Raw genomic sequence first — 19,477 nt, 5'->3', positions numbered from 1 at the left:
GGTTTAAAATATTTATTTTTTTCTTCTGTTTTTGATTTAATAAAAAAAAGCATTGTAATTTTCAATCGCAATATGTCTCGTCAAATTATCTGATTTTCTTTTAAAAATCGGAGTATATTTTTTTCGTTGGAATCTACTTTCTGATGGTATAAAAAATATATACAATAGTATGGGAAAATTTCGCAGAAAATGTAATAACACAAAAAAGTTCGAATTTGAAAAAAAAAATCATCATTACGTAATATTTTAAGTTATTTATTAAAATTCACGCTTTAATTACTCAAAAAATGTAAGTTCCCATGTTAAATTGCTAAATTAAAAAAATGAAAATCCATGGAACATAGAGATTGCAAAAAACACGCGAAAATAGTTAACTAAAGTCGACACACAATAAGAATAATAATGCACTTTTACTGCAACTAAACCAGGCACATTTCTCAAACGAACTATAATGTTTTTATCGAAATCATTCTGTGAATCTTTACTTGAATGGTCTGCAGAACATTGTAGCCTTCAGGAAATATCTCGTACAGAAGAGGGAAATGGTCCAGAAAGGGGTCTAAGCCTTACTACCTTTTGATTATTTCGTAGCAGCCGCTAAGATCGTTCAAGCAATGAACAACATCATTTATAAACATACACGTACAGGCTAAGTTACTTTAAAAAAATCATGACGAGTTTACTTGTTTAAAATAATCTATTGGAATCTACAATAGTATTGTAAATACTATGTGTATTTTAATTTGAATCATTCAGCTATAAAAATAAAGGTATTATTATTTTCTTTCATAAATAGTATGCTTAACGTAACACGACCTAAAAAAATTGAACGATATAGAAAAATGATCGTTTTTTAATCAAAAATTTCTTTCATACTTTTCTTTTTAATGTACCAGAACATTGAATATGTGAAGCTGTTCAAAATAACAATACAAGAGGTAATACATTACAACTTACAGCATATCCAAATACAAAACATACAGAATGATTTCGATGAAAACATTATAGCTCGTTTGAGAAATGTGCCTGTTTTAGTTGCAGTAAAAGTGCATTATCATACAGCTTGTATGTCGACGTTTTATTATTATTTTTTTCGCAAATGTTTCACGCATTTTCAATTTTTTTAATTTAGCAATTTAACGTGGAAACTTACATTTTTTGAGTAATTGAAGCGTAAATTTTAATACATAGCTTAAAATTTTTCGTAAGGAAGATTTTTTTTTTTTTTTTCAAATTCGAACTTTTTCGTATTTTTTTCAATTTTTGCATATTATTCCCATACTATTGTATATATTTTTATACCATCAGAAAGTAGAGATTCCAACGAAAAAAACACGCTCCGATGCTTTAAAAAATAAGATATTTTGACATGAGATTTTTCGATTGAAAATTACAATGCTTTCTTTTATTAAATCAAAAACAGAAGAAAAAATAAGTATTTTAAATTTTAAAAAATGCAGCGTATTTGAGACATAAAAAGGTAATTTTTTACTAAGTTTCGTGAAATAAATCGTTTTTTTTTTAATGGTAAATAAAAATAAAAAATAAAAAATTTGGTTTTTCACATTTTGACATACATTTGGAAGTTATGTAAAAAAAAGTTGTAGTTATTTTTATTACCAACAACTTTGTAACTTATTTTTTTCGATAGGACTCGTAGTTTCGCCGGAAATCGTGATAAACCGTTTTCCCCCCTTTAAACCTCCATCCTCCTCCCTTCTCGAACTCAGATCACCCTTAAATTATTTGTCTTATTATATTTTCTTGCTTTTCGAATTAGTTTCATCCTGTACTAAATTTTTTTGGTGTCAAACATTATTGGCACTGACTTATATGGGAATGAGGTGCTCACGCCGAGATCTTTTGAACAAAAAAAAAATTGTTCGAATCGGACTTTTCACTCAAAAGTTACTGTGGAGGGAGGGGGGCAGACAGAGATAGACAAACCGAAAGGCATTGCCCCCAATCTCAATACCCTACTTTCCCATTTTTAATTTTTCGATATTTATTTAATTATTTTATTTATTTTTGAGATTTTTTCCGCGATATTTTTAAGAAGCATTAAGCGTTCTTTCATGCTTTTTTCTTCTTTCTCTGACTTTTACTCGGAAAGTAGGCTAAAAAAAAGGAGACGTTATTGGCTCGGATTTGAGTTTGCAACGCTACAACAATTTCAAAACAACTCATTTAAAATCCGAAAATGACCATTCTTACAAAAATAGAACAAATCATGTCCAACAATGTTGAAATTTGTTTATAAATTGAAATTAATTTTCTATCAATTCTCTTTCATTTAAGCACAATAAATTGTCATTGGTTTTCACATAAATAATGTAAGATTTTTTTTAAATATTTTGATTACTTTGTGTACCAGAATGGACTAATATGCCTTTAGAAAACCGTTCTTATCATAAAGAAAAGTTACAATTACAAAACAAAATTAAAATGAAATCATGACACCAAAACTTATTATGTCTGAAATTTCAAGGAAAAAAAGCTAATGTATCAGAGTCCGCATTCGACAGTTCAAATTAACAACAAAAAAAAAAGTATTTAGACTCACAATGTTTTTTGATTGTGAACTTTAAAAAAGCTAACTAAGCACGAAAGTTATACAGTCGACTCCCGCTACAACGCAATTCAACTTACTCGAAATGGCTATAATGCGAATTTTTCACAACTAACGTATTTTAGAGTTGACGCAAATTAATTGTCCACAACACGAATTTTTTCGGAAGAAGTATCGGCTTCGTTATTTACAACTAAATATTGATTTCGTGAATGTTATTACATCCCTTTAGCATCACTGATAGCAAAAGTTCCCACATCAAACTAGTCTACGGATAGCGTCGTTAATGCATGAAATAACCGCTCAGCATCTTTCATTTGTTTTTGTTTCTTTCTAAACATTGAAGTTGATGAAATATAATGGCACCTTTGTGCTCTGTTTCATCTAAAGTATGAAGATGGGGAAAAAAAGGAAGTTTCTGCCAAAAAAAGAAGTTAAAATTCTCGATGTGCTTGAACATCTACAAAACGTCGCTGGTAGCAACGCAATGAGTATGAGTGAATCTTCTATACGACATACAATGAAAAGTCAAAACAAAAAGATATCCGTAAAAGTTCAGAACTTAGTTTCAATATTAAAGCGTGTAGAGTCCAAGCAAAGTAAATACTATGAAAATGGAAGCTGCTCTTGTATTGTGGTTTAAAGAAATCAGGAAGAGGGGCACTTTCCATTATTGGAAACGTTAAAAAAGACAAGGCGAAGCAACCGTATTATAAACTATACTATATAAGAACAACAATCTGATCATGGAGCATAAACCAGAATCATCTTCTTTTTTTAACTCATTAATATTATTACTGTATCTACTGTACAGTATTATTATAGTGCAGCATTTTATTATTACTACATACTGTGCGTATCGTGTTGTTTTATTTCATGTCTTTCCCTCCCATCGATCATTCAGTTTTTGAGCATCTCAAAGTATTTTATGTTGAACAAAACAGCTTTTTCTTTTTTTTAAATACTGTAACAGTTTATTTCTTGGTGTAAGAAACTGTAATGTATAGTTGATAAATGCATTAAAGCAGTTTGGGATGTGTTTACATATGTCTAAAAGGATTTAATATGTTTCTAAAAAACTTATATACATTTTTCCACAACGTGAAATTTCGACTTACGCGAGGAGTCTTGTAACGCATCCCTCGCGTCAGTCGGGACTTGACTGTACTTCTAAGTCTTCATGAAAAATTTTCCAGATTCAATGCAATTGTTTATTTTCTTTTCAAAATGGCTACAACAGAGTGGACAATGAAATACATAAAAAAGGCTAGGACACCTCTAGAAACCAGTTTTTTTACTGTATTGTCAAGTTTTTTTGTTCCTCAAGTTGTATTGTAACTTCTTTTTTAGGTAAAATATATAACTTTTAATTTGTAATATTGTAGCATTTTGACATAAGCTTAAATCACGTTGAAACTATAACACGTAATACTCTCCACATAAACCAAAGCAAAATATATCTAAACACTTGATGCATGACTTATGTACGAACCAGTGATTCATGATTACCCCCATTTAGATGAATAATCAGTTAGAAAAATGATTAATTGCAAGTGAATATTAAATTTGATTGAAACATCCCCAAAGTCTCGGACACAATTTGAACCATTGCTGCTCGAATGACCCACTCCTCTTGTCAGTAAGCTCACAAGAAGAAATTTAAAACAAATATCTACACACTGCAAAAAAAATCCGAAACGTTGCTGGGTATTTCTGTGTTACGTTTCGGGAATTTAATGGTTTTTATCCCCTTCCTGGAAAAATCAAGTATCATTGTCAAAAAGTTTCCTAAATTGCTACAAGAAAAAATTTTCTTGAAAAATATTTTAAGCTCCCAATTTAAATATTAACTGAGCGTATTTATTAAGTCAGTAGTCTTCAGGTCAATTACGGCTCGTCCGTGCTAAAGAAGTTCCCAAAGGGAGCAAATAAGTATGGACTACGTAGTTTTGCAAGAATTGCAGGTGAGTAAAATTACCGTTACTTATTTGCGATTCTGGCTTAGCTTTGGCCATGTTTGCAGTAATGCTCTTGAAATTTCCATGATAAATCGGGAAGATGCCAAACTATTATATTACGCTTTCTTAAGTTTACTCTAATTTTCCAAAGACGCGCTGGCGATTAACGGGACAATTTCTAAATTGTTCAGAGAGATTCCAGCATAATATCACGAAGGTTACTGAATTTTAGCGGAAAACGTTCCTGGACTTTGCAAGATATGTTACTGGCTGAAATTCGGCACATCAGCGGTCCATTATTTTCCAGGAGCGTTTCTGGATCGTTTTTACAGTGCAGATTAGGTCTAATTCTAACAGAATCTGGCTATATAATGCCGATGGCAGTTAAACTGCAAATCTTACATCAGCCAAAAGACGGAAAACACTATAAGAATTATGTGAAAGAAAAGTAAATGCTGAAGAAGTACAGCGTGATTCAAAAGTCAGGATGAACTTTAAAATGAATAATTCGAAAACATTTAAAGTTAAAAAGATGCAATTTGCACTGCACGAACAGAAAAGAGGCCGGGTTTTTTATGTAAGAAACAAAAATAGTTCTGTTTCTGACCAACAGATCGCTATAGCTTTTTCTTTTTCCATAATTCTCATATTACAATTTAACTAAGAGGGCTCTGTTAATTATGGACAGCGTTTCGAAACATACAGGCTTCGACTACCAATCACCTACTGCCGTTGCTCATTTTTATATCATTTGTTGCTTTGCATGATATTGCCTGATAAATCCAACCGCTGTTGGTCGTCAACAGCACTCAACTCAATTCAAGTCAAGAGCTAAAGAGCAAAATAGATTACTAGAGACCGCGAATTTGAAAGCGACTTTTCAAACGTATAAAAACTACATGCAATATACCAGCAAAACTGCCGTTTTGCAATGCGCAGGAGCACCTTCGAATCTATAGCCTGCATGTTGATACAAGTTAGTGTGACACCCTGGGCGGTCATTCCAAGCTCGTCAGCTTGCGAGATCGAGATTCTCGCTAACATGATCGGTTATGACGTAGAAACGTCGCAAAGTGGCATTCTAATCTACTCGAACCTGGCCACAAGATAAGTTCGAGTAGATAAGAATGCTTCTTTGCAACATTTCTACGTTACAACCGATCACGTAAGCGAGAATCTCGATCTCGCAAGATGATGAGCTTGGAATGACCTGCCTGGAAAGGAGGGCTCTTCAAAGCGATTTATTAAATTTAAATACGCATATATATCTCGGTTATGCATATTTCTATCAAGTTCTATGTATGTTCTGGAAGGAGCAGGGTTGTGTTCTAATTATGAGCTCTTTACTTATATTTTCAATGGGAGGGAGAGTGGGATTTTAATTTTGTTCGAAACGGAACTTGTAGCGCGGTTTTAAATCTGATCTTTTCCTCAGGGGGCGGAACTCTTATCAAAAGTCGCAAATCTTAAGTTTTGAATTCTACAAGATTTAGTTCATATATATATATATATATATATATATATATATATATATATATATATATATATATATATATATATATATATATATATATATATATATATTAGGGTGGTCCTTTTTATATGGGATTTTTTTTTCGGAATTCAACAAGTGACGCCCCCTAGTTTTGTGACACTATAATAAAAAGTAACGTATGCAAAATTTGAATTTGATCGGTCAATAATAACACGTGCCCCCTAGGCCGTTGAACTTTAGCACTTTTGATAATTTTCCCACAACTCTTCGAGTTTTTACTTCAGACCCAGTACATCGTTTCTCCTAGGTTTCCAAAATATTTTTACGGTGAAGTAGCACTAAAATTGATCTTTTTAATTACTTTATATCATCTAAAGAATTTACGTTGATTGAGAATGAAATAATGCTTTAGAAACTTTCCTTAATCGTACGCTTTTCTCAATGTATCTCGATAGTGTATGTTTTCCCGATAGTCTTGGACGATCTGTAAAATAAATTGCTTTGTGACTCATATATGCTAAATTAGTTGTAAAATTCTTCGATTAATATTGTGCTCTTCTTTCAGTTGTATCATTCACAATTTTCAGTATTTTAACCATCTCTCTTCCTTTCAAATAGCTTCCTTCATTTTGCCGTGAATCAGGATCAAATAGGAAAAATTCTTTTAGTATTTGTAACTTATCAAACAGTTTTATTGACTCATAATTGACTGTATAAAGAGGAAGATTTTTACTAAGAAAGTATTCCAAATCATCTATTGTTATCTAAAATTTGTTAAACAGTCATCAGACACGTCTTCCTTATCACAAGCATTTTTTGGACTAGTCTTTTCCTATCTTCAAAGTTAATTCCTTCATCCAATACGGACAAAGCTACTAGTCTATCCCCTAAATACCATAAGTGATTTATGAATTTTCCAATCACTGCTTCTGCTGCATGTTTGTCGTCATTTTGTACGCTGCTAGTTTTTCAGACATGTTATATTATTCAAAGGAGCCTCGATTGGGTTGCTGCGATAAATCATATCTTCATACAGCATTGAATTGTAAAACAGCTTTGTAAAACAGCATTGAAGGGCTTCCTTTTCATGTAAGGTCAATTTAAATTGTTTCTTAAATATAAAAATTTTCAACCAAAAATTATTTTGCCACCCATGTGGCTCAAAGATAAGCTTCAGGAACAACATATCGCTGTAGGAGGTAATTCACCAGAAAATATTATTACAAATTATGAGAATTCTCTGTAATCTTTCTCAATTCCGGTTTTTACGAACAATAATATGTCATCAACTTCGTCTTTTAGAATTTAAGTGGTATTTGTACTTGGTTGAAATGTTATAAGTTCCGAATGATGGAGATCTTTTGACAAAATTTTGAAGCGCTTAAATAATTGAATATCTGATCTAGAACTAAGAAAGGCAAGAACTTCTTTAAGGACGTACTCTGCAGTACGATTTCAAGTGCATGATGATGGCAATCTAAATGTAATATATCACCGTTCTGATTTTGCTCTAAAAAATTGCATGCACAATTTATACGGTTGGTATTGCAAGTCGTTGTATCAAACATTACAGCTAGAATAGTTAGCAATAAAGAACTATCATCTAAGATATCATATACAACTGAAGAAATATCTAAGGAATTCCGAGTAGCTATTCAATATTAGGACCTGAAGCTATCACGGTAATCCTGTCGACGTTCTTTTTCCAGTTACATCTGGATTTAGCTTTATATCCCAGTGAATAACTACAAAATCGAAACTTAAATTCATGAAATTTAATTTTACCTCTCGAAGATTTTCTTTTGCTCTCTTAAGGAATGTACGATTGATCACTAGGTTATTTGAATTTAAATTTACTGCATCTACATAGGCTGTAAATAAATGAACAACATCTTTATCCCTAATATGGCATTTGTCTAACAGTGATGAAAGGCGAGCAGATATCAATAGTTGTCAAGCATTTTTGCATTGTGGTAGACCAGTTGTAGAAAAAAAAAGTTCAACAGGTTAGGATACATACCCGTTACGGTTTCTAAATCATGTGAATTGCAAGAATTTGATGATAATAAAGGACTATGTACTGAAATAGAAGAAAATTAATTTAAAGTGTAGATTTCTACATTGTTCCGATCTGGATTTTTTTTTTCAATTTAAATTTTAGCTACGGTAAACATAACATACAGTATATTTTTATGTTAGCAGTAATCGAGGATTTTTCGAAATTTATATTTTAAAAATTAATAATTGCATAAGCATTTAGGTATGTTTATAACTAAAGAACAGCGAATTAAAAAATAATTGCAATTACTTATATTTATAGCATTGAAACCTTGCGACTCTATTTGCCACAACTATTACATACATAGGGAATTTTGTAAATCAACACTCCCAAAGTCTAGAGGAGGCAATTTGTTTTTGTCAAAGATCGTTCATTAATGGCCTAGGTCATTCATTAATAGCCTATAGAATCTCTTGTGTCCATCTTGATGAGAAGAAACGTTCCGCTGCCGCTTGGTTGGAACAAGCGCAGAAGAGCTGTACGCTTGACCCAAGGCCATTCGTGTACATTTTATTCTCTGTAACATGTTAAATTTTACAGAATGAAGGTGACAGAATGGTCGGTTTGGAAGTAGTAGTAAAACCTATTGAGGTTCAAAATTACTTTAAACATAAAACGTTACAATATTTTTACATAAAAATGAGAAAATCTACAATTTTTTCTTTGAAACTCAAAGAAGGGGGCCCTAGGGGCACGTGTTAATATTCATGAATTGACTTTAAATTTTGCAAGGATCATTTATTTGTACAATGGAACAAATTGAGGGGGCGTCACGTAAAATATCTGCAACTTCAAAAATAAAGACCACCCTAACACACACACACACACACACACACACACACACATATATATATATATATATATATATATATATATATTTGATAGCAATATAAGGATTGAACAAGAAAGAAAAATTCTTTTAAAAGAACGAAAAAATGAAAAAATCCCAAAATACCCTGGGCCCTCATCAGGGGTACTCCCCAAGGGTAGGGAAAAACCATGAGATGTTTCGTGAGTGCTGCTGGCGAAATTGCCTAAAAAAGCAGCACTAGTCCCCGACCACCTCACAAAACAAGCAATAGGGGTACTGAAAGTCCAGAATATCAGCATGACATGAAATACGAACATTGAACCTTTTACAAACGAAAAATACAAGTTTTATCTAAAAAAAATAGAACAATATTTAAGCTACAAGATTTATATAAAGAAAATAGAACAATATTTAAACTACAAGAGAAACAAAATTCATACCTGAACTCAAAATCAAAAGAAAGAACGTACAACAATCAAATTCTTGGAACAGAAAATTCAAGGAACTGAAAATTGACTGCTGCTAGTCCTCCACAAGCTTGCAAATGAAATGCTTCGTAAGATGCTTCGGATATTGGTTTTCAGTTTATATTCGAATCGCTGTTTTCAGATTTGTTTTATCATTGCATATTTTTTATATCTAATAATTTGTGAAATGATTATATTTTTGAACACTTTTCTACTGACACAACTGTGAAAATGAATTAAAGAATAAACTTTAAAATCAAAATCCTGACGTTTATCATTCAAAGCTATACTGGGAACTTTTTTATTCAGTTGAATATTGAGATCATGGAAATTAACTGTCTCATCCTTATTTGTTTGTTTCAGCAGTAGTTCATTTGGGTTAATTTCTTTGTGTAAATTGTGAAAATCATTATTATTAAAAATAATAATGTCATCAATAATGATCTCAATATTCAACTGAATAATAAAGTTCCCAGCATAGCTTTGTATGATAAACGTCAGGATTTTGATTTTAAAGTGTATTCTTTAATTCATTTTCACAGTTGTGTCAGTAGAAAAATGTTCAAAAATATAATCATTTCACAAATTATTAGATATAAAAAAAATATGCAATAATAAAACAAATCTGAAAACAGCGATTCGAATTTTAACTGCTACCCTAACTGAAATCCAATATCCGGAGCATCTTACGAAGCATTTTATTTGCAAGCTTGTGGAGGACTAGCGTTAGTCAATTTTCAGTTCCTTGAATTTTCTGTTCCATGAATTTGATTGTTGTACGATCTTTCTTTTGGTTTTGAGTTCAGGTATAAATTTTGTTTCTCTTGTAGCTTAAATATTGTTCTATTTTCTTTAGATAAAACTTCGTTTCCTTTGTAAAAGGTTCAATGTTCGTATTTCATGTCATGCTGATATTCTGGACTTTCAGTACCCCAATTGCTTGTTTTGTGAGATGTCGGGGACTAGTGCTGCATTTTTAGGCAATTTCACCAGCAGCACTCACGAAACATCTCATGGTTTTTTCCTACCCTTGGGGAGTACTCCCTGATGAGGCCCCAGGGTATTTTGGGATTTTTTCATTTTTTCGTTCTTTTAAAAGAATTTTTCTTTCTTGTTTAATCCTTATATTGCTATCAAATGTGTTGTCTACCAGTATCATAGAGCAGCCTGTGGCACCTATTGAACTGAGTAGTGAATTTCATTTTAATGAAGTTCATTTTGGTTGATTTGTCTCCAGATTATAAATACAATATATGATAGTGTTTCTTTATATCTATATATATATATATATATATATATATATATATATATATATATATATATATATATATATATATATATATAAACTTCAGTCAGACATGCAATGAAGACATCAAGAGCGTTCAAAATTTTTGTTCATAGGTGAAAAAGTTTAAAGACAAGACAATTGCGGCCTCTGTTTGGCTGGTTCGTTCCATGATGCTTGTCCTTCTACTCTAAATTTTCTCTCCAAATTTCGGCACCCATTAACGCACATTTTAAACATTCATGTCGTCTTCATTGCATGTTATACTCAATTGATGATAAGTTTCAATGGGTGCTTCATCCTACATGCGTAGGAAACAAAAGATTGCACGTCAATCTTGAAAACTGAACTCCACCATTTTGAGTATACGAAACATGCTTCCTGTTAGAATTCGTGGTATCTTACACCGTTAACTCTATAGTGCTGCCATTTCTATTATACTACAGACGAAAAACTCAAAAAAAAAAAAAAATTAATAATCTCTTTCTTTCTTTTTTCTTCCACTGTAGAAAAAAAATGGCGACCTCATAAGTTAACCGTAACTCATACATTTATTTGAATAAGTTTTAACTGAATGGAATGCAAGAAAAATTGTCTGTTATATTAAGATGATAAACAAACATTTTTGAGAATCACGCAAAGTTCTCATTATTACAAAGGGAAAAAAAACCAGAAAATAGTTTCTTGAAAGTTATTTATCACTGTGTTTTAATAAAACAAGCGCATCGAAACTTGTACTTCCAAACAAGAGCAGACGATTTTTCTTCAAAATGAGGGAAACAAAAGGTAAATTATAAGCATAATCTGTTGGCCATTGTTCATAAAGTATAGAAATATTCATTTGTTTTGTGAGTGTAGTATCAAAATAATTGTGTAAACTTTTTGAATGAATTGCAATTTTTGTTCTTAATTTTCCTCGCTTAAGCGATTCATCAACATGATTAATCGATATGAAAACAGAAAATCTACATCAGTAACAAGGTTGATAGAATGTGTCGCAAGATCATTAACTGAATAAAAAAAGTTACTATGTTGAAACTGTATTGTTTGATTATCATTTAGAGACTTTGGGGTGTTGGTTAAGCATCATAAAGTATATCTGGACACTTCGAGTGAAAAAAAAAGTGCTTTTCAAACTGTTGTGTTTTCTCCAGTTTCTGAAAAATGTCATTATCTAAAAATTATTAACGGTTTAATCCAATTATATATATGTGTAACTACTATTACAATATTAGATTAATGAAGCCAGCAAGTACCCTGATGATTCCATTATCTTGATGCATCATTTTTATTCAGATCTGCTATTGTGAAAAAAATCATAAAATTTTAAAGCTTAGTATAATTTTCTAGTATTTCTTGCTGTGCGTTAATCAATATATTTATAAGCTAGTTGAAAATTATTTTTAAATATAAAAATTTTTTAACGTTAAAAGCGAAATCTGATTCGCTTGGAACTTGCTATAGTTTTTAAAAAAATCTGACATCGAAAATTTAAAAAATCTGCCTATTTTATTGAATTTACGCCTCGTTTCAAACATCAAAGGAGGAATTTCTGAACTTTTTGAAAATACTTACTTGTTCTTTTGAGGTTTGAACATCATATTTCGTCACAGTTGACATTTCTTAACGTAAAATTATTACGTTTTTAACTAAAACTAATGTGTCTGATATTTCTGAAATTTTGAGACCTTACTTCTCGCAGAAGATATTATTTGATTTTAAAAAAAAATTAAACGTGAAAATATTTTTTTCATTAGAAAAATCTTCTAATTATTATTCTGCCTCATGGCAAGAGGAAACAACTTGATTTTCTACTTTTATTTGAAAGTACGACTTTACTGCCATTTTGTTTTTCTTTTTTTTCTTCCTTTAAGTTTCGATGCAAGTTTTCTATAGTAATATATTTTTTTCTTTAGGTGCTGTAATTTTCATTTTGTTAATTTTGAAAAAAAAAATGTAATTTATCTTAACTATTTTACTTTGCACCACATTATCCTACTTTATGTAACGGAATTTTCATAGATAATTAAAAATGCATGGAAGAAAATATTCAGGCTCTGTTTCCTTTTTAGTTATGTGCATTAGAATTTAAGAGGTATTCCCCCTATCCCCCAGTACCCTTTTCTCCATCTTTTTAAACATAATAATACATGGTATAAGATGCCATGGTATAAACTGGCATAAATGCCATGTAAAACTAGCTATTTTAAATTCACTTGTGTATATATATGCAAAATTTGAACATTTTGCTTTTCATGGTTTTATGAAAGAAAACCTTGTGCGATGAAACAGTACATAACAATCAATTAGAAAGATACAAAAAGCGTTATAAGGTAATTATGCAAGTAATGTTCAAATTCATTTTAATTTTGAAAATCGTAAACCTAATATATTGATCTATCTAGTCTCCAGTATTGTAGGCTGCTTTTAGCTGAATGGCTTTATTTTCTACCCACTGCCTAATAGATAAGTCCTTCCTTTCTAACTTCCAAAATGATACTAAACAAACGAAGTACAAACAAGTAGCTTGAGGGATATTTTTACTTCTGTCGCAGCATATTCCAAATAGATTTATTTATATTTATCCGTTCAGACATGGTATTTTTTTCGTCAGCATTCTTTTTTTTTTCAATTCAGAGCTACGAAATAATTGTATTGAAACTTACTTCGTAAAATATTTTCACAACAAACACATGCAGCTAGACAAATAGATATGATGGAATAGCAAAAAAAAAAAAAAACATTTATTTGATTATTTTTTGCAAAATATTTCTGATTTCGCATCATCAAAAACTTGATTTATTTTGACACAGTGAATTTATTTGTGCTTCTACTCGCGGATGACGCGAACAGAGATGGATCTTGGTGCATTGGAAAAGTTTCGATCTTTTCGGAATTAAGCTATGTTTTTTGAGTGTGAGGTTCAGTGCTTGAGACATAAACAGCGCAATCCCATGTTCAAAATTCAAAAGAATTGTCCAGTTAATGGTGATTACAAGTGTTTTATTATAATTCATTGCACGAAAATTTTGTATTTAGTGAATCGTATAAAATGGATGTTAAATGGGAATTGTATGTTCAGTACTACGTTTAATAAGGCTAGCTGTTACGAACTAAAAAATAACAACATGCTTGGTCACATATAGTTAATGCATAGCTATTTTCACTATTGTGAAAATAGCTATGCTATGAACAAAATGCATAGCTATAGCTATGCATTGAACATAAGTTTCACTATTGTGAAACTTATGTTCAATGTACCTTCAATTGATCATAATGAAAGTTTTGTTTATGATTTTTTTAAAGCGTTAAACGTTTTCCTCTAAGTCTTAAGACACTTATTGTTTAAAGTAACCATTTCTCTTTTAGTCTTTTATTCGTTTAAGGTGATTGACGAATAAGAAAATTTATAGGTTAGAATTAGAAACTTTAAAAACCGTGTAATAAATAATCCGTTAAAGTATTGCAATCTATGAACAGCATTTTCTAAAATTTTTACCCATCAACATTGTTGTCTATTCCTAATTGAAACTTATCCGGGTATCACGCGTTAAATTTAAACGTTTTAAATGTTTGGCACAACGTTGAAAACCATTTTTAAACTTAGCTCACTACTCAATTACTCTTATACATTGTACAGCTTAGGATGTAAACTATATATTGGTTAAAACGCGACGGAATAGTTTTGTGAACTATTCTGCACATACATAAATGTTGCGGGAGGGGGGGGGGGAGTTAATTAAAATTTTTTGACAGGGCATTTCGATATGGATAATGCAAGATAATATATACAAAGTACGACGGAAGTTGCCCGTTTTTTATTTACTATCAAATATTTATTCTTTCACAAGAATTGGAAGTAATTCAAGACAGTCTTTTTATAAAAATTAGCTACTCAATTAATGCACTTCTGTTATTATTTCTGTACTCTGCATCGGCATATTTTGCGAACGTTTAGAATCAATAGTATATATGAAGGGCTCGGGGCACGAATGTCATATGTCACATGATGTGAATTTTTCAGTAAGCCAACTTCCAACTTTTAAAATACTAGTGGTACCCGCACGGCTTTGCTCGTAGTTGAAAATTAAAAGGTCATTCGATTATCCTGTATATTTACAAATAATGGATGACGAATTTCTCGCCAATTGGCTATGTTCATTCACTCTCCCATTCCACGTCATGATAATTTCGAAATTTACTTGTCCATCTTATGATAATTTTGCTCCAGAAAGTCTTCTTCAAATTGAAGTAGAAAAAGAACAAAATCGAATTTTCGAAAAATCGCTTCGAGGTGCACACCCCCATGTTACAAATTAATTTTGTGCCAAATTTCATGAAAATCGGCAGAACGGTCTAGACGCTATGTGTGCCACAGAGATCCTACAGACATCCAGACAGAGAGACTTTGAGCTTTATTATTAGTAAAGATTTGTAGAATTTTCAAAGTTATTATACATTCTGTGTTCGGCAATACTAAAACCAAATAAGGTTTCCTCCAACTGACATAATCCATTGTTATGTTTATTTAAATTTTAGTTGTGAGAAACAAAACTTTTGATCGAAAAGTCACTCCTTGCGGCTTGTTATATTTCTGCCCCGTTCCCTTCACATTAACAATAATGCTAAAATTCTTTCGGTTATCGTCACTTTTCTTGAGATATTTAAAAGAGTACAGCCAAAATGAAGAAGAAATTTTCATATACGATAAAATTATGCTACTTGCTATTTTAATAATGAATTTAAATTCGACTGAAGTCAGTAGAGTTTTAAGTTTCTGAAGCAAATATTGAACTATAAACATTGTTTCCTACTTAAAAGTAAACTTTTGCATCGTAAAAAACCTTCTTTGGCAAGAATGATGTTCGTTGGAATAAATTAAGGGAGCGGTCCCCAACCTTTTTGGACCCACTAACGTTTTTTGCGCATTCTTAAATTCAAGACGGACGGCGGGCGTCATTTATTTTTGGGTCTAAATTAATAGTTGGACATAAAGATTTAATATATAAAAAGTATTGCTCATGTATCGATGTATCATATAGATCTATGATAGATCAATATACAATACTGATATTGATGTATCACATCGATAAAGATTGGTATATAATATTGTTCAGATATTGATTCTTGTGTAAAATAAATAATTACTAAACAATGCACAAGAAATATGCAAAGTATAAGAATTCTTTATAAATCTCAAAGTCAGTACGATTTCTGTCATTTCATTTTATTGGGAATTGCTTCGTACTGTCTCTGTCTGATCACGGATTGCATGGAAAGGCAAAATATCTGATTTACGGGCGGAAATGGACTCATGTATTAGTTTGTAGGGATGTCAAATTTTGCAGATGTATGTTAGCCTTTAAATTAAGAGTCTCATTCAAACTAGTGGAACACGCGCATCTATTTTTTTTTTACTTTTCTCCCTCATTAAGATAGACTCGTCTTAACTGGACGTCTGCCAATTCCGTACAATCCGTTTTTGGATAGTAATTATATGATATTCTATTATAGGAAGTTCTCGCGCCCCACCCTGCAAATAGTTCGGTTACATTTACTTAGTAAATGAAAGAATTGACCAAAAAAAAAAAGAGTTTATTCACTCGATGATGTTAAATAGTATAAAATCCTTTTCAAATGAGATCGATTGCATTTCGCGTTCAAGGTTTTATTTATTTATTTATTGTGTGTGCGTATTAGAAGTCATTTCTACTTTTGTAGCTAATAGTAAAAATTAAAAAAAAAAACTACCTTTTTTTAAAAAATTGGAATACGAATTTTATGTTTCAGAGGATTGCATGAGACCAACGGTGGTTACCATCATTGGTGTAGAATTGTAATTTTATCCACCTGTATGAGACACATGGGAAAGGAACTAGTTTCCATTTATCCCCTAATCTCTGAGGTAAAGGTAAACATAATTTCATTCTAGCACAATCAGCCATAACGTCAAATATTTCATCATCCAGTTACTTTCAAAGAGTGTAGTTTGAGACACATGCACAAAATTTTGTCTCTTAATTCATCCAGAAGAAAACAAATCATATAAAATTAGAACATTGAAATTATGTTTTCAACTACCCAAAATGACCCTACTTGTAGCTGTTTCAGGGCGGTATGGAACTTTCTTTATCAATGCCAAAACACATCTTAAACACACATTTTAGCTAGAGAAAAACGAAGTCACAGCATATGAGAAACCGGAATTTATGCTAAAAATATTTTGATTATAGGAACCATGTTCTTTTCTTGCCTTAAAGTTTATTCACGAGTTTGCTATTTTGCATTAAATATTTTTGAAATTAAAATATAGAGCTTGACATTTTAAAATTCCGATGCAAGTTTTAAAGTTAATAGTTTGTATTTCCGACTAATTTTAATGCTTTTAATTATCTTTTAAATATAAAAAGAATAACTTTTCCATTCTTTCATTTGTGGAAATATGATGACTACGCTTAAAATATAAAAATTTGTTGTCTCCTGAGATGCGTTCTGATTCGGCAATAGTGATACTATTTCACAAATATATTAAGAGTAAAGGAAATGAAACAGTCGCACGATGCTTCCCTAAGAAATCAAACTGCAATATTAATGAGAAAAAGTGTTTCTTTTTTTCAACTGAACAAATCCAAATCAAAAGCCGATGTGAAAAAATAAAACGCGACTCTTGATCCATCCGTTTAGAAAGTCTACGCTCTTCTTAGGAAAAAAAGGCATCTATTATTAAAGAATAGGAGGAAAAAGCTTTTTCTAAAGCTCAGTATCTTATTTTAGTTTTGCCTTTTTCACAAAGGCAAATTCTCTTCTGGGTGTTACAGATATCTTTTCTCTTTCTTGTATTTCGTTTTGATGGAGGTTATTCAGGAAAAAGTTTAAATTCTTTCAAGTTTAGTATTGGTTTGAGTTCGTTTGCTTCTTAATTTCTGATTTAAAGGGTGAAAATATTTATTTATAGCCACTGAAAGCATTAGATGTACAGCAATTACATAATCAAAGAACTAATAAATCGAAAATAATAAGACACAAATTTATCAAAAATGCACATGTGGGTTAAGGTTCTAATCGTCCCTCTATTTTCTATTTCATATTTGAGTCATTTCACGTCAACTGACCTAATTTCTCAAATCGTCCCCACTCAACCATCTCCGAATTGGATGACATTTTATAAAGGTGTAGAAATGCCTTTGAAATTAATCTATGCCAATTTTCAGCTTCCGAGATTCAAATCATGAGGATCTAGAATCTCCCCCCCCCCCCCCAAAAAAAAAAAAAAACTCAAAATGGCACCTGAGCTTTTTGTAACAAATTGCCATCTTTAGCCAAAGTTAGCAGAAAAATTTATCACCCTGGAGCCCTGAAATTTTTTGAGCTTAGAGTACAATTGGCTGTTAATGCACTCGTTTATTTTTGTGAATTTGAGCTCATTATATTTTCATAGCATGTGTGTAAACTCAAAGCGCGGTGGGGAAATTTTTTCCTAGATTTTAGGTTGTCATAAAATCTGAAAAAAAAATAATTCGAAGGTTCGTATTTTGTGATTACACTGTAAAAGAACTTATTTTTGACGAGTTACAGTTGCAAAGCTTAAAATATCTATTTTCGAAAAGATATTGTCATCCAAAGTAGCTATCAAAGCCGTTCAAATGAAAAAAAAAAACCTATTTTCAAAGCACTGTAGCTCAAGTTTGTCATCTGGCATCTTCTTTTCGACTATACCATTAGAAAGAACAAATTTTTCCTCTCAAAATAAGTTTTTTCTTCGGTGTATTTCTTCCAAAAAAGGGGGAAAAAAGCTTGAGATTCTGTCCGTCGTAACGATTTGCCACGTTTTTGGTCAGGTTGTGGAAATTTTATCACGCTGGAAGTCTGAAATTTTAGGAACTTAAAGTACTTTTAATTTTCAATGCGTTCTAGTGTTTTTGTGAGTTTGAGATCATTAACTTTTGTGTAGCACGCATGCAAAGTCTTGATAAAACGCAGTGGAAAAACTTTTTCCTGGATTTTAGAATGTCATAAAATAAGAACAAAAATAATTCAAAAGCTCGTACTTGGTAATTCTATTGTCAATATACATGGTTTTGATGGATAAAAGTTGCAGAGCGTAAATACTGATTTTCTAAAACCTTTTGCCATCCAAAGTGACTATCAAAATCGTTCACATGAAAAAAAGCCAATTTTCAATGCGCTGTAGCTCAAGTTTGCACCTTGTATCTTCTTTTCGTTGGTGCCATTAGAAAGAACATATTTCTTCTTATAAAAATAAAATTTCAATTCCGATGGTGTTCTTTCAGATAAGTATGAAAAAACAAACTTGAAATACTATTTGTCGTTTACGAGAAAATATCGTTCCACAATGAATAAAGAATGGTGATTGCCACGGAAACCTGCTTCTGTTATTTTGCATCGGTTAGTATACAGAAATAGTTTTTTTTTTTCCTCTTTTAAAAAGTTATTTTTCAAATTACATATGATAGAAACAGAAAAACATACTTTTCTGGAAACAGACTGATACATCAGACAAAACAAGATTTTTTTCTGTGTCTACCATATTTTAAATTATTTTATATTTTAACTACCATATTTTAATTTATTGTTTTTAAAAGACAAATAAAAAAATATTTCTGTCTATTAACAGATGCAAAATCACATTCCCTGGCAATCACCATTCTTTATTCATTGTGGAACAATTATCTGAAAGAACACCATCGGAAAGAAAATTTATTTTTGTAGGAAGAAGTATGTTCTTTCTAATGGTATAAACGAAAAAAAGATACAATGTGACAAACTTGAGCTACAGCACATAGAAAATTGGGTTTTTTCATGTGAACGATTT

This window comes from Uloborus diversus, chromosome 1 (assembly GCF_026930045.1).
Source record: "Uloborus diversus isolate 005 chromosome 1, Udiv.v.3.1, whole genome shotgun sequence".
NCBI lineage: Eukaryota > Metazoa > Arthropoda > Arachnida > Araneae > Uloboridae > Uloborus > Uloborus diversus.
The sequence above is the reverse complement of the archived record's forward strand: the minus strand, read 5'-3'. Positions refer to the sequence as shown.